Below are 16,299 nucleotides of genomic sequence, written 5' to 3'. Positions count from 1 at the left end.
TCTGAAGCTAATTAGATGGGGAATTTTTTTTTTGTTTACTCACTTTAAATTGAGTATATGTTTCCCTCCTTTTCTTGTAAGGATTGAAAATCCTGTATTTTACATATCCATGTAAGCAAGATCTTGAGTTTCCAAAATAGCGTAATGTACAAAGAAGCATACTGCATCATTGCTATTTGATCAAAAATAAAATAAATTTCATAGAGAAACCGTGGGTGTAATTAAACTACATATACGGATTTCTAACAAAACAACACGCATAGGGTCATGAGCAAAAGGATGAGTGTTTTGGAATGTAACTCAAAGAAGAGGCTTGAGGGCACGACAGTTAATTAAAGGGCTCCCTTAATTCCCCTATAATATTGCGTTTTCGAAATTACTATTCCTCGTAGTTTTATTTGTGAAAATAGAACTCCAGAGTGATTTCTTTTGACTCTTTTACCTCGAAAACGTCTATTATCCATTTCCAATGATATATCGACTTCCTAAGAAACACAAAGGTCATTTGTTAATGTGTATGTTAAGCACTAACCCAGTTATGACTAGTCAATTCAACGAAGAAAAAAAGGACTTAATTGATGTGACTCGCAAAATTCGGAGGGAGCCCGCCCCAACCCCAAAATTTATCCCCCACCCCTCCAAATTTCGATCTCTCCCCCCCTCTGCCAAAACCATCGCTGCCCTCCTCCTCTCGCTGCCTCCCTCCCTCTCTCGCCGCCGAAACTAGCACCGACCTCCCTCCCTCCCTCTCTCTCGCCAAAACCAGCGCCGTCCTCCTCCTCTCGTTGTCGTTGTGGGAGCTCTCTCGCCGCCTCCCTCCCTTTCTCGTCGCCAAAACCAGCGCTCCCCCCTTCCTCTCCCTCTCTCGTCTTGTTATATAGCTAAACCTCCTAAAGTTTTAAACTTGTTTTTCTTATTAATTTTGATTTAATTCAGCGATCTATTGATCTTGATTTTCGTCTTGTTATTGATTCATTTGAAATTACAAGAAGTGAGAGGTAGATTTCGCCCTTTCTCGGAGATCACCGGAGTCCGCCCTCGCTATAAAGATCAGATTGACTGGAAACCCCTAACCTATTTTAGAACTATTTTCATTGTATTATCTCCTCATTAATATTCATAACTTGGCAAACTAGCTGATTAAAGGCATTGATGTGGTCTTGAATTGCAATACCTTCTTCCACCTTCAATGAATAAATTTCCATCTTCAAACACAATCGGTTGGTCATCGACTTTGACGCATAAATCCCCTCGAGCATTTCTTACAGCCCCCTTGGTGTGGTCTCCTACTTAACATTGTACTTGATCTCAGAGGCAAGCTCCAAACAAATTGTGATAACCGTCCTCTTTTGTATGGAACTCCATTAAGCATCCTTCAACCCTTTCGGTTTCTTCTCCTCCAAAGCTTGATCAACACTCTCCTGCACAAGAATATCTTGAACCGTACAATGTCATACTGTAATGTTTATCCAATATGCTCTCACTTAAAACTGACCAATCAATTTCTTGGCGGGTTTAAACACACAACCCGTTTATCCTAAAATCCAAACCCACAAAATTCTTTTCCTCTTGTGGTCAAGGAAACCCCTAACCTATTTTAGAACTATTTTCATTGTATTATTCCTTCTATACCATATATAATCATCTAAATTTTTTACTCTATCAATTTCTAATCGTATATTAGAGGGAAACGTATGCTAGTGGTGATATTTAAGTGAGTGCAGATGTTAGGTTAGGTTAACTCAACCATGGTAGGAAAAAAATAATTGAAACATTAACAGAGGGACAAAGTTGAATAAAACATCAGATTTGAGGGACTAATGAGTAAGTACTGAGATTTGAGAGATTGATTTATAACTATGTATGATTTAAGGGATTTATACGAAATTGTCACAAATAAATAATTTGGATGAGAGAATTTTGCCAAAGTTAACTTGGATGAACAATACTTAGCTATGGTCGTCCCAATTAACTACAATATATATGAAAATTTATGGGAAATCCTTTCTCCAACAAGTAGGGGTGGGCAACGAAATGAGCTGGCTCGTCCCGCGAGCTAGCTCTTGCGGTCTTAGGGACGAGACGAGACAGCCCACGTCATGCAGCGAGACAAGTGTGCCATGTGTATCGCTTTTTCGTGGGCTTAGACCTCTGCCCAGCCCGCTCGCGAAACAAAATTAAGTGAATAGGGCCACGACACGTGCTAGCCCGCCCAATCCACCATGTTTTATTTTTATTTTTTTAGATTTTGTAAATGATAGTTTTGTAAATAGTTTTTAAGCATTGTTTAACACTTTAAAATTGCATGTAACTAACTAATGCAACCATTATGAAAATAAATAATAATTTTATTAAGTAAAATTGTATATTTGTATAGAATGATAAAAAGAAACATCTCAAACACAGAGATTTTACGTAGTTCGGAGCAAATCCTACTCTGGAGGCGTCAATTAATGGTTCCACTATTTTAAAATATATGAATAAATTACAATCAACTTTAAGTAAATAAAAATAGAGAAAATATGTCAACTTGTAATAGGGTTCAATCTTCTTCATTCTCATGGTCTTCCTCCTCAAAGAAAGCCGCACATCCTCAAAAGACCCCTTTAGGTAGCGGGGTCATGGTAGACATCCTCTTGGACCCAGATGTCAGCTCTTCTATGCTCATGTGGTTATTCATTGTCTATATTATGTATAGCTAAAGGTCCAAGGGATGAAGTGATGAAATCATGAAGGGGGAAAAATTGTATGTGAGCTAACGGAGTGGGTCCAACGTGCCAGCTCGATTACATTTAGGCCCAGCTCGCTCGCTGGGATTTGTGGGCTGAGTGAGCTGCCAGCTCGCTTGTTGCTAGAGGCCAGTGTAGCATCTTCCCATGGCCCACTATTGTAGTGGGCCGAATCAAGCCCATAACACGCCGAGCCTGGTCGAGCCAAACTCAAGAGCGAGCCAAGTGATTAGGCTCGTGGGTCGACGTAGCCCAGTGCCCAGCCCTACCGACAGGTTTACAGCTTAGCATAGTGAGTGAGACTTCATTTGGGTGATTTAGTGAAGTGCGGGTTTGAGTCCCCACAAAAACCTTTTTGATTCTGCCTTGTTCATTTTTGAATCCAACCATTCTCTAAATTTGACTAGCTTTTTCATCTATAAAGCCAAAGTTCTACTCCAATTTTTTTTATCCCACCCACATTCAAAAAATCTTTTATTTATAAACAAAGTTTTATTCCTATTTAATTTTAAACACTCTTGCTTCTGGAAAAGAGTAATTTGTTTATTGATCCATAGTTTTAACACCCCCCCATTTATTTTTAACTCCACCTATTTTCTGAAATCACTCTGCACTTAAAACTCTTCATAAAATAAAAGTTTAATTACTTTATATTTTAACAATATTATATATGGTATCTGTTACTTTATAAATATGATTTGCTATATATTTTCTCCTAAGGGGCTGTTTGGTTCGTTTCCTTGATATAGAGAAATGCAATTCCATGTAAACAAACACAAGTTTTGAGTTTTCCAAACATTTCCAAGAAATAGATTGTTTTGCTTTGGTTCGCACATAAAAAATTGTGGGAAACCAATGTATTTATTTTTCTTGTGTTTGGTTCACATAGAAAAAAAAGGAAAACTTTTGCAAACAAAGCAGAGAAGGAAAAAAATCTGACGTGGCAGAGTTTTCATCAATTTCACTTCGTTGGGGAAGGAAATCGGAGAGGGAAAAAATCTTAGTTGGCGGTGATTTCAGCAGAGTTTTCTCTCTTCCATCCGAGCGAACCAAAGCGGCACAAAGAAATGGACGGAAACAAAAAAAAGCTGACGTGGAGGGCTAAATATCTGACGTGGAGGGGTTTTCTGAGTTTTCCACCCCTTATAATAGCGAACCAAACAGCCCCTAAGTAACTATTTGGTTTATTTCTAATATCATGTTATTGCAAACTGTAATTGAATTTTTTTCTTCTATATATCCAAAGTTTTATCCTCATTTATTTTTAAAACTCACCCACTTCTAATATCACTTGTGCAAATATGAGCAGATGGAACCGTTGGGGCTACTTTCCAGTTTTTCAAAAAAAAAAATAAAAAATTTCAGAGGAGCCCGCCCAGCCCCCAAAAATTTAACCCCCCCGCCCCACAAAATTTTTTTCGATCTCCTCCCCTCTGTCAAAACCGCCGCCGCCTCCTCCTCTCGCCGCCTCCCTCCCTCTCTCGCCGCCGAAACAGCGCCCCGACCCCCTCCCTCCCCTCTCTCTCCCAACCAGCCCCTCCTCCTCCGTTGTCGTCGTGGAGCCTCTCCGCGCCTCCCTCCCTCTCTCGTCGCCCAAAACCAGCGCCGCCGCTCCCGTCCTCTTCTCGTCTTGTTATATAGCTAACCTCTAAGTTTTAAACTTGTTTTTCTTATTAATTTGAATTAATTTCAACGATCTATTGATCTTGAATTTGTTCTTGTTTGATATTCATTTGAAATTACAGGATGTGAGAGGTAGATTTCGCCCTTTCTCGGAGATCACCGGAGTCTGCCCTCCGCTGTAAAGATCAGATTGACTGGAAGAGAAGTAATTTTCCCTTCTTTGTGCGGGGGGGGGGGGAGGGCGGTCGAGTATCTGTATCTCCAATGTCTGTTGATTTATGTTTGCTTGCACTTTCACATGATAGTCGTGTGGGCTTGCTCCATTCATTTCAACAATTTTTGAGGTAAGGGTAATCCTCCTGAATTATGAATACAGTTTCTTTCAGCACAAAAGAATTCAATCATGAAATCTGTACTAATACTTCTCTCTTCTTAAACACTGGAAATAAATCAATAGAAGTAACTGGTAAATTAGCAATGCCTTGTTATGGCTTCATTTACTTTTGATGCTTATGTTTCTTTCTCATTGGACAAGATGTTATTATGACTTTGAGATTCCTTTTTAATTAAGCTCCACATTATTTCAGACCTCCCATGTTGCAGCTCGGTATGGAGAAACAACATTCCTTTACCATATTGTTGCAAAATGGAATGCTGACCCAGATACCCCTGATAACGATGGCAGAAGCCCTTTGCACTGGTAGTTTATTTATCTTTCCGTAGGGTTCCGCCAGTATTTCATTCTGATGATACTTTCATTTTCTTTCTGCTATGGTTTTCTGGATGTGCAAATATTTATCTTTTGCTACTATTAAGAAAGCCTTTCAAACATTTTCAATGTATAAGACTTGCAGAAGCACATAGTTTTCGGTTGTTTACCGATGGGAGCATGAGAATTTTCCGTCAGGTTAACATATTGAAAGTTTAAAAGAAATTTGAATTATATTCATCTGAGCGTCGAAGGAGATATTCCACACTTGGCGACCATAACAACCATTGGAACATCTATATCATATATTTATGCCTGTAAAGTCTCCAACATCTCCATTTTATATTCTAAGCTTCCTGTAAAAAGAAAAGAAATTACCTCATCATGGTTAAGAAGTATTCTTATTTTCAGGGCAACGCTAGAAGGTTGTTTGACAGACGTTGTGATGGAAATAGCCCGCTTGGTAGACTATCAAAATTAGGACTTGCACCTGCATTGTGGTGTGTAATTATTTCACTGCTTGTTACCTACGTACATTCTGTGCTCACAGGTATGTAGCCATTCCATATTTGTCTTTTTTGAAACATTAAACATTGTTTAATTAATACTTGTAATTTGCCTATCATCTCTTTGTTTTTGTTCAACATCTTATTTTCCGAAGTTGACGGCTGGGTTTGGACTTCTTGCTTGGTTTGGGGTTTTATTGGCAACTGTTGGACTCGCTATGTTTTATAGGTGCAGTAGGTATGTTTAAAATCTGCCTTTTTTCTGAAATCCTTTTAGAATCCGTATCATATTCTGTGTATCCAGTTGCATTCCTAAAATTGAGCAAAATGTCTGCTTACTTTATAGACAAGTATCTGAAACCTGTAAATTTATCCAGTATTTCCTTACAAAAAAAGTTCCAAAGTTTAGCCAAACCATACAAGTTGATTGTCCACCACCAATTTTGGTCATGCTTGAGCCTTTTTCATACTCCTAAAGATGCCATGAACGTGAAATATTAAAATCTTTCCCAATTAGTTTTTGTGTACTAATTTTATATTGAGCATCTTGCAAGCCTAGTGCTTATTATAGACAAAAACAAATTTATAATTGGGTCTTCTAAGCTCCAGGGGTCAATGTAGATGCTTAGACTACCAAAGTGGATGGTGCATGGGAGTTCTTTCCATTGCACATTTTCAGTCTTGAAACTGAGCTAGTGACTAAATACTAGAGATAGGCAAAAAGGTTAGATGTTTTATTGTTGTTGTTGATATTTTTGTGGGATGTATATTAGTTGATATATTATTAGGTCTTTGTTATTATGTAATTGAAGCTGCTAGCAGGCAAACAGTCTGTTATTATGTTCGGAGAGGCAAATGATGTTATTGGCTACATGAAGGAGAATGATTGTAGGCCTAGTGATGTAACATACAAGACGGTCGAAAGCTAGCTCTACAGGTACAGGGGAAAGTTGATCTGCAGCAGTGATATAGGTACTATTTTCAATTCCTTGTTTGCATGTTTTATATGTCTTTGTAGTTTGTTCACCAGCTTTTTCTAACACAACGTTAGATATATATTTGAAACTGATGCCTTATATTGTGGCTTTGACGTTGTAATAAAAGAACAAGACAATAAAGAGTAGATTGGAGAGAAAATGGAAAACACAAGGTTTTATATGTGTGCACCAATTTTGTAAGATTTGAAAATAATTTCATTCATGACTCACCTTTTGTTACCTTATATATCTTGATTTATTTACTTAAAACTAAACTTGTGAATTTCCCAGTATTTACTTAAACTAAACTTGTGAATTTCCCAGTACTGGGTTCTAGATTTCAAAGATTAACTCAGAGTCGCGAATACTCATGATAATTAAATATAAACAACTTTTATAAAGTCATGCAATTCCATAATTTATACATCAACAACTTGAAGCCAACATTATCTTTTCACATAACACCCGCTGGAAAGATCCTGCTAACTTACGATATTGTCAAGTTGTAGAGATTATTTATCTGTCATTTCTTTCATGCCTAAGGAATTGGTCCATCTTGTTTCTAAGCTCATTCTGGCTTTGGTTGCTATGCCATCGAATTTCAATTCCAGTGCTACTACAATAAAGTTCTTTTAACTTATGTGAAAAGTTATAGTTATTTTTCTTTTAAGTTTTTTCATAGGGAGTTTCAATGTCCTTAAGTGTTTCATAAAGGATGAGACAGAAGATTATAAGTAGCAGTTAATGTGCTTGTAATCATCTAAGATGTTAGCCGCATTCAAATCGAATACACAACAAAAACAAATTTCCTTGATTATTTGTTTATATACATTCTGGCAACAAATCAATATATAACAAAGAATAAAGGTATTTTGACCCTGTACACAAGTTTCCGAAGATCATAATATCAGTTATTACATTTGTTTATCAGCATTCCTTTTTCTTCTTTCCCTTGAAAGTACTTCAGCGAAACGAGCAAGCGCTTCTTCATTAGTTCCTTCGCCATCGACGGGCTCATACCGTCCTGTCTCCAAGTTCAATCTAGATACCGGCTTCTTCAGCAGGTCTTTGCCAATTTGAACAAGGTTTTGTAGATTCTCCTTTGTCGATACATCGACCGACGATGCACTTCCAGTTAGTGTATCGTCATGTATCATAGCAAACATTTTGGTTCCATCAAAACACATATCGAAGGACACATCAACTAGGGTTAAATTGGGATAGGCCCTCTGAACTATTTATCAAATTGAACTAACAACTCCTGTAGTTATAATGTTGCAGACAGAACCCCCGAGTGTAAGTTTATTGACTCTTTTCCGGGGCTCTACCTGCAACAAGAGATTATCACTCACGGGTTCTGTTTGCAACAAGTACGTGTTTAAATAACCGTGTGTGACTGCTTTTCATTACAAAAAAGCTATTTGGACCGCGAGCCAAATAGCAGGGCTCTTTTCATTATGAGCCATGAAGCCTAAAGCAGTTTGATGGATAGTAGGCGAACCCTATTTTTCATAACTGTAGACTCTGTAGTTTAGTTTATGATATTCTGTTGTAGAAAAATTCTTGGGTAACCTAGACTAGCTTCAGATTTTATAATTCAACTTGCAATTGCCTTACTCATGGCGAGCTGTTTGGCACTGGTGTATTTATTGCAGGAAGGATCCTGGTTTTATCAAAATGAATGTATGTGATTCGGAGAATCTCAGGGATGATGTAGGTTGCTTTATCCGTGGATTAGTTCAATTACCTTTTCTGTCTATCCTTTTCCTCAAAATGTATATCATAAACTTTTTTATTTCCGAATCTCTCAAAAATTATTAGCTGGCTGTTTTTGTCCTTTTGGTTTAGCAATGCACATTCTTTCCTAACTTTATTTGGGCTTGTACTACTTAAACTAACAGCAAAATGAAGTAACATATAACTTGTTAGAAAAATTAAACAAAACTTGAAGGCTTTTACCTGTTTATGCAAGTCTCACTTGATATAGTTACACATTTATTTTGATGTATGTGATCCTACATAATAGCCTACTTTATTTTGCTTATTAGTGTTTTAGGCTATAAATCATGTACTTCCAGGGACATGTAGCCGTGTCCAAGCTAAACTGATTTTTTTTTGCTTTAAGACACAAAAGTCTATTATTTCTGTAATTAGGTTCATGAGATCAAAATTTGTCTATTAGTTAAAAACGTCTAAATTTGTTTAGGTTGTAATCTATTTACCTAATTAATTAATAAGTAATAGTTAAAGAAAGAAGTGTCCAAATTGCTTTATGTCCCTTCGTGGAGTTCTTATGTTGTCCAAACTCATTCAAAATGCTTAGCCCTGAAGACAAATTAGTGTTACTTGAATTTGTTGACAATTCCGAGTAATCCTTTCATTTTTTTCTAACAATTTTATTGTTGACCATCACTTGGCATTTTCATCGTGTTACATAAACATACATATATCTTGTTATTACCCACGTGTACATTTCACTATGACCTGCTTTTTAAGCTCAAATTAATATGTCGTGTCCTGAGTCCATAGCCATGTTCTCGGCAATATATGTTAGTGTTTGTGTTACCAATGTAATCTTTCAATGGCATTTTGTAGGAACCTTTATTGAAGATGGAACTGAATAATACTGCTTTACTGACCGGGAATTGGTCCCAGCTATTGCTACATGCAAGGTGATATTTTTTAAAATCCTATACTTGTGTTGGTGGCAAGTTTTTTTTTTTTGCAACTTTGATTCAAGTTAGCAAAATGATTTACAACCTTGGATTTAATGCTTTCACACCTTTTGATATCTAGATAGATTGGAAATGGAAAATTTCCTCGTTTGCCATTTTTTGTCCATTTGACACCTTAAATACAGCATGAGTAACTAGTGATTTAAAAAAAAAAAAACTGCAGGAATACATGCTGTTAGATAACACTATCAAAGAAAGGATGTCAGGAAAATTTAAATTCTCAAGCTTAGGTAATGAATAAATAATAGTTGCGTTCATCAACTTGATTCTGAGACACTTTAGAATCATCATTTGTAACTACTAACTTAAATCCATAACCAACTACTTATTAATCTTATCTAAACAAATTAAATCACATCTCAGTTATCCTAACAACCTACAAGTAAATTGAAGGGTCTTCATTTAAGCTAACCAATTAGTACCAATCTAATAAATCAATAGAACTCGTTATCTTTTCGTTGCAAGTGAGACTGCTCCAGTCCAGATATTCTCCACAGAATGTACAATTACATTTAACCATTCTTCATCGCATGGTAGGTCAATTTGCTTCAAAATTCCATAATTTTTATAGTTCTACTGTGGCTCAGTACATGAGACCATAACACAAACATCTGCATAAAAAATTGTTTATTAAGAAGCTGAATATATTTATGTTGTAGAAGAATGCGGTAGATTGTTCATTTCTTTGAGCCTCATGCCTAAGGAATTGGTCCATCTTGTTTCTAACCTGATTCTAGTTTTGATTACCATGCCATCTAATTTCAGTTCCAGTGCTACTACAATAAAGTTCTTTTAAGTTATGTGAAAAGCTAAAGTTATTTTTCTTTTAACTGTTTCATAAAGGATGAGACAGAAGATTATAAGTAGCAGTTAATGTGCTTGTAATCATCTCAGATGTTAGTCGCATTGAATCGAATACACAACAAAAACAAATTTCCTTGATTGTTTGTTTATATACATTCTGGCAACAAATCAATATATAACAAAGAACAAATCTATTTTGACCCTGTACATTGTACACAAGTTTCCGAAGATCATAATATCAGTTATTACATTTGTTTATCAGCATTCCTTTCTCTTCTTTCCCTTGAAAGTGCTTCAGCGAAACGAGCAGGCGCTTCTTCATTAGTTCCTTCGCCATCGACGGGCTCATACTGTCCTGTCTCGAAGTTCAATCTAGATACCGGCTTTTTCAGCAGGTCTTTGCCAATTTGAACCAGATTTTATAGATTCTCCTTTGTCGATACATCGACCGACGATGCGCTTCCAGTTAGTGTATCGTCCTGTATCATAGCAAACATTTTGGTTCCATCAAAACACATATCGAAGGACACATCAACTAGGGTTAAATTGGGATAGGCCCTCTGAACTATTTATCAAATTGAACTAACCACTCCTATAGTTATAATGTTGCAGACATAATCCCCGAGTGTAAGTTTCTTGACTCTTTTCCGGGGCTCTACCTGCAACAAGAGATTATCACTCACGGGTTCTGTTTGCAACAATTAATAGAACCCACAATAGAACTATAGGGCTCCATCGCAATTAACCTATCGACGTATTGATTATTTTTACCTGTATGCGAAGATAGTTCTTCTGAGAGTGGAGTGCTTTATTTTTACCTGTATGCGAAGATAGTTCTTCTGAGAGTGGAGTGCTTGAATAACAGTGGATGCGTGGATATCGACCAAGTTAGAGCTTGCTTGACTGAATATGTCGATGATTGGGGATGCGCCTTTGTTGTGTATCCACTGGAGGACTCCCTATTTAGCAGAATCTTTGGCGCTGATTCTGTGTGTTATTTTCGCTGATCCAGTGCCAAGAGAGATTACAAGCAATTTGCGGAAACCCATGGGCTTGACGGGGGAAAAGTCTGGTTTCTCCTTGAGAATTTCCTTTGTGGCGATGTTTATCGCTTCTAAAGTCTGCATCTCACAAAATATATACAAGATGTTAGAAATCTACACCGCAGTCATAAGTCACAACAGAGGGTGTATAGAGTTTGCGTTCTGTGTTCTAGCACGGGTTATTCCACACAACAGTGCCTTTTTTTTAACTTTAAAACTTTGAATTTGAAAAAATTACCGGATTATTTGCAGCAACACCGCCAAGTGCCTTTTTTTTAACTTTAAAACTTTGAATTTGAAAAAATTACCGGATTATTTGCAGCAACACCGCCATCAATAAGATTAAAGCTCCTGCATCACCCTTTGGAATCTTTGATTTCAAATTGATGAGAAGGTAGATAGGTTGGAGCTGCTGAAGTACTAATGCAGGCGTCAGATAGCAAAGCATCCTTCAAAGGTTCAGATTTTGCCTTCAATAATCATGTTTCAAATGTCGGATAAATAGACGATGCAAACATGAAAATGTCTAAATTAAGTTGGAAATCAATATATTCGTCGATGAATACATACATCGGCGGTGGAGAATATCACGGGCTGAAGGAGCTTTATGTCGAATGTGGGGATGACTACGTTGGTCAGTGTTTGGTGCAGCCGTACGCCACCGAGCAGCTCCCTCACTTTGGAATGCAAGTATTCTCCATCGTATTTAGGCCCTTTGACTACACCGAGCCAACCCATCGCGGAACTTAGGAGCCCGCTGCTGTGAGAAATGGGGGCAGGGAAAAAAATTTAGAAAAGGCCTCAAATGTCAGGTTTAATTCCAGCCGGCGTCTGTTTGGACAAATTAACCTCACGGTTTGATGGTTTGATTTTCAAGAGGGCTATGAGCAAACTCACCTTTTCTGGGGGAAGATCTTAGGGCAATTCTCTAAATAGAACTGACTAATCTCGTGCGCTTTGAAGAGAGGACGATCATCCAAGATCTTAGGGCAATTCTCTAAATAGAACTGACTAATCTCGTGCGCTTTGAAGAGAGGACGATCATCCCTGTTGGGGGTGGTAAGCATCGCGGTCACGAGGCCGCCGATGCTTGTTCCGGCGATGACATCAAAGTAATCAGCGAGCCTCGCATCAGGCCCATCAAGCTCCTGCAACATACAAACACAATATTTACTAGAAAAGAAATCGTAGTTAAATTTAGACATGCAGCAAATATTAATTTGTAACATGATGTGAAAAGAGAGGATACTTACTTGGAGTTTTGATTCGAGAAAGGCGAGGATGACCGCGGGTATTATGCCCCTAACCCCTCCGCCGTCGATGCTCAGAACTGTGATCAAGCCGCTCATTGATTTGATTGCTGAACAAAGCAGGGGAGTGAGAGTTGTTTTCTTGTTTACGAGTGGGAATGGGAACAAAGCAGGAATTGAGAGTTGTTTTCTTGCTTGCGAGTGAGAATGGAAACGTAAGAAATGGGAGTGTTGTTCTTCTTCTTCTGTAGCTGTGATGTTGTTTTAAAAGAGAGCTGGGAATGGGAGATAGACGTTGGTGATACTTGATGACTTCAGATCCGATGGGTCAGAAGAGGAAGGAAGCAATCATGAGCTGAATTACCCAATTAGGAAGTTTGTTATAAAAAACGAGCTTTGGCCTTTGCTAAAATGAGGATGCGTATGATTATTCAAGGATAAATGTAGATCTCAAAATCATCATAATTAATCCAGTTGTTAACTGAAATTTTAGTTAGAAGGCAAGCCAACTTGCTGAAGGATTAGGAAAATGGACCTTCCTTATTTGGAAACAGGGGGTACAAATGGAAAGAAATAAATGGTCATATGATTTTGCATCGTTTCTTCCATTTTTAGCGAAATCTGAAATTTGGGTCCAAGGTGTAATAACTCTCAAATTGGAAAAACCCGACTTCTCTCAGTGACACAGCATATCTGAAGTCATCATGTTTCCAAATTCAAAAGGATAAAAAAACATGATGACTTCAGATATGTTTGGGTCCAAGGTGCCAGTTATGTTTTTTTATCCTTTTGAATTTGGAAACATGATGACTTCAGATATGTTGTGTCACTGAGAGAAGTCGGGTTTTTCCAATTTAGGAGTTATTACACCTTGGACCCAAATTTCAGATTTCGCTAAAAATGGAAGAAACGATGCAAAATCATATGACCGTTTATTTCTTTCCATTTGTACCCCCTGTTTCCAAATAAGGAAGGTTCATTTTCCTAATCCTTCAGCAAGTCGGCTTGCCTTCTAACTAAAATTTCAGTTAACAACTGAATTAATTATGATGATTTTGAGATCTACATTTATCCTTGAATAATCATACGCATCCTCATTTTAGCAAAGGCCAAAGCTCGTTTTTGATAACAAACTTCCTAATTGGGTAATTCAGCTCATGATTGCTTCCTTCCTCTTCTGACCCATCGGATCTGAAGTCATCAAGTATCACCAACGTCTATCTCCTATTCCCAGCTCTCTTTTAAAACAACATCACAGCTATAGAAGAAGAAGAACAACACTCCCATTTCTTACGTTTCCATTCTCACTCGCAAGCAAGAAAACAACTCTCAATTCCTGCTTCGTTCCCATTCCCACTCGTAAACAAGAAAACAACTCTCACTCCCCTGCTTTGTTCAGCAATCAAATCAATGAGCGGCTTGATCACAGTTCTAAGCATCGACGGCGGAGGGGTTAGGGGCATAATACCCGCGGTCATCCTCGCCTTTCTCGAATCAAAACTCCAAGTAAGTATCCTCTCTTTTCACATCATGTTACAAATTAATATTTGTTGTATGTCTAAATTTAACTACGATTTCTTTTCTAGTAAATATTGTGTTTGTATGTTGCAGGAGCTTGATGGGCCTGATACGAGGCTCGCTGATTACTTTGATGTCATCGTCGGAACAAGCACCGGCGGCCTCGTGGCCGCGATGCTTACCGCCCCCAACAAGGATGATCGTCCTCTCTTCAAAGCGCACGAGATTAGTCAGTTCTATTTAGAGAATTGCCCTAAGATCTTCCCCCAGAAAAGGTGAGTTTGCTCATAGCCCTCTTGAAAATCAAACCGTGAGGTTAATTTGTCCAGACAGACGCCGACTGGAATTAAACCTGACATTTGAGGTATTTTCTAATTTTTTTCCCTGCCCCTATTTCTCACAGCAGCGGGCTCCTAAGTTCCGCGATGGGTTGGCTCGGTGCAGTCAAAGGGACCAAATACGATGGAGAATACTTGCATTCCAAAGTGAGGGAGCTGCTCGGTGGCGTACGGCTACACCAAACACTGACCAACATAGTCATCCCCACATTCGACATAAAGCTCCTTCAGCCCGTGATATTCTCCACCGCCGATGTATGTATTCATCGACGAATATATTGATTTCCAACTTAATTTAGACATTTTCATGTTTGCATCGTCTATTTATCTGACATTTGAAACATGATTATTGAAGGCAAAATCTGAACCTTTGAAGGATGCTTTGCTATCCGACGTTTGCATTTGTACTTCAGCAGCTCCAACCTATCTACCTTCTCATCAATTTGAAATCAAAGATTCCAAAGGGTGATGCAGGAGCTTTAATCTTATTGATGGCGGTGTTGCTGCAAATAATCCGGTAATTTTTTCAAATTCAAAGTTTTAAAGTTAAAAAAAAGGCACTGGCGGTGTTGCTGCAAATAATCCGGTAATTTTTTCAAATTCAAAGTTTTAAAGTTAAAAAAAAGGCACTATTGTGTGGAATAACCCGTGCTAGAACATAGAACGCAAACTCTATACACTCTCTATTGTGACTTATGACTGCGGTGTAGATTTCTAACTTCTTGTATATATTTTGTGAGATGCAGACTTCAGAAGCGATAAACATCGCCACAAAGGAAATTCTCAAGGAGAAACTAGGCTTTTCCCCTGTCAAGTCCATGGGTTTCCGCAAATTGCTTGTAATCTCTCTCGGCATTGGATCAACGAAAATAACACACAGAATCAGCGCCAAAGATTCTGCCAAATGGGGAGTCCTCCAGTGGATACACAACAAAGGCGCATCCCCAATCATCGACATATTCAGTCAAGCAAGCTCTAACTTGGTCGATATCCACGCATCCACTGTTATTCAAGCACTCCACTCTCAGAAGAACTATCTTCGCATACAGGTAAAAATAACCAATACGTCGATAGGTTAATTGCGATGGAGCCCTACAGTTCTATTGTGGGTTCTATTAATTGTTGCAAACAGAACCCGTGAGTGATAATCTCTTGTTGCAGGTAGAACCCCGGAAAAGAGTCAAGAAACTTACACTCGGGGGTTTTGTCTGCAACATTATAACTACAGGAGTGGTTAGTTCAATTTGATAAATAGTTCAGAGGGCCTATCCCAATTTAACCCTAGTTGATGTGTCCTTCGATATGTGTTTTGATGGAACCAAAATGTTTGCTATGATACATGACGATACACTAACTGGAAGCGTCCTTCGATATGTGTTTTGATGGAACCAAAATGTTTGCTATGATACATGACGATACACTAACTGGAAGCGCGTCGTCGGTCGATGTATCGACAAAGGAGAATCTACAAAATCTGGTTCAAATTGGCAAAGACCTGTTGAAGAAGTCGATATCTAGATTGAACTTGGAGACAGGACGGTATGAGCCCGTCAATGGCGAAGGAACTAATGAAGAAGCGCTTGCTCGTTTCGCTGAAGTACTTTCAAAGGAAAGAAGAGAAAGGAATGCTGATAAACAAATGTAATAACTGATATTATGATCTTCGGAAACTTGTGTACAGTGTACAGGGTCAAAATAGATTTGTTCTTTGTTATATATTGATTTGTTGCCAGAATGTATATAAACAAACAATCAAGGAAATTTGTTTTTGTTGTGTATTCGATTTCAATGCGGCTAACATCTGAGATGATTACAAGCACATTAACTGCTACTTATAATCTTCTATCTCATCCTTTATGAAACACTTAAAAGAAAAATAACTTTAGCTTTTCACATAACTTAAAAGAACTTTATTGTAGTAGCACTGGAACTGAAATTAGATGGCATAGTAATCAAAACTAGAATCAGGTTAGAAACAAGATGGACCAATTCCTTAGGCATGAGGCTCAAAGAAATGATAGATTTAAATAATGTCTAAAACTTGACAATAGCATATGTTAGCAGGAT

The 16,299-nt window shown here is 38.0% G+C and overlaps 1 long non-coding RNA gene and 2 pseudogenes across 2 annotated transcripts; 2 read left to right on the top strand and 1 right to left on the bottom strand.

Moving 5' to 3' along the window:
- LOC109837654 lies at positions 4,598–6,348 on the top strand. Of its 2 annotated transcripts, none has more exons than XR_002246375.1 (5): positions 4,598–4,696; positions 4,940–5,378; positions 5,473–5,611; positions 5,723–5,805; positions 6,189–6,348. It is a non-coding gene; the product is annotated as an uncharacterized LOC109837654 (long non-coding RNA). The 2 variants fall into 2 exon arrangements; XR_002246374.1 differs by having other exon boundaries at positions 6,177–6,348.
- On the bottom strand, positions 6,546–12,475 carry LOC109838868 (annotated as a pseudogene).
- LOC109837653 lies at positions 13,988–15,573 on the top strand (annotated as a pseudogene).

The sequence above is a fragment of the Asparagus officinalis genome, chromosome 4 (genome assembly GCF_001876935.1).
Source record: "Asparagus officinalis chromosome 4, Aspof.V1, whole genome shotgun sequence".
NCBI lineage: Eukaryota > Viridiplantae > Streptophyta > Magnoliopsida > Asparagales > Asparagaceae > Asparagus > Asparagus officinalis.
The sequence above is the reverse complement of the archived record's forward strand: the minus strand, read 5'-3'. Positions and strand labels throughout refer to the sequence as shown.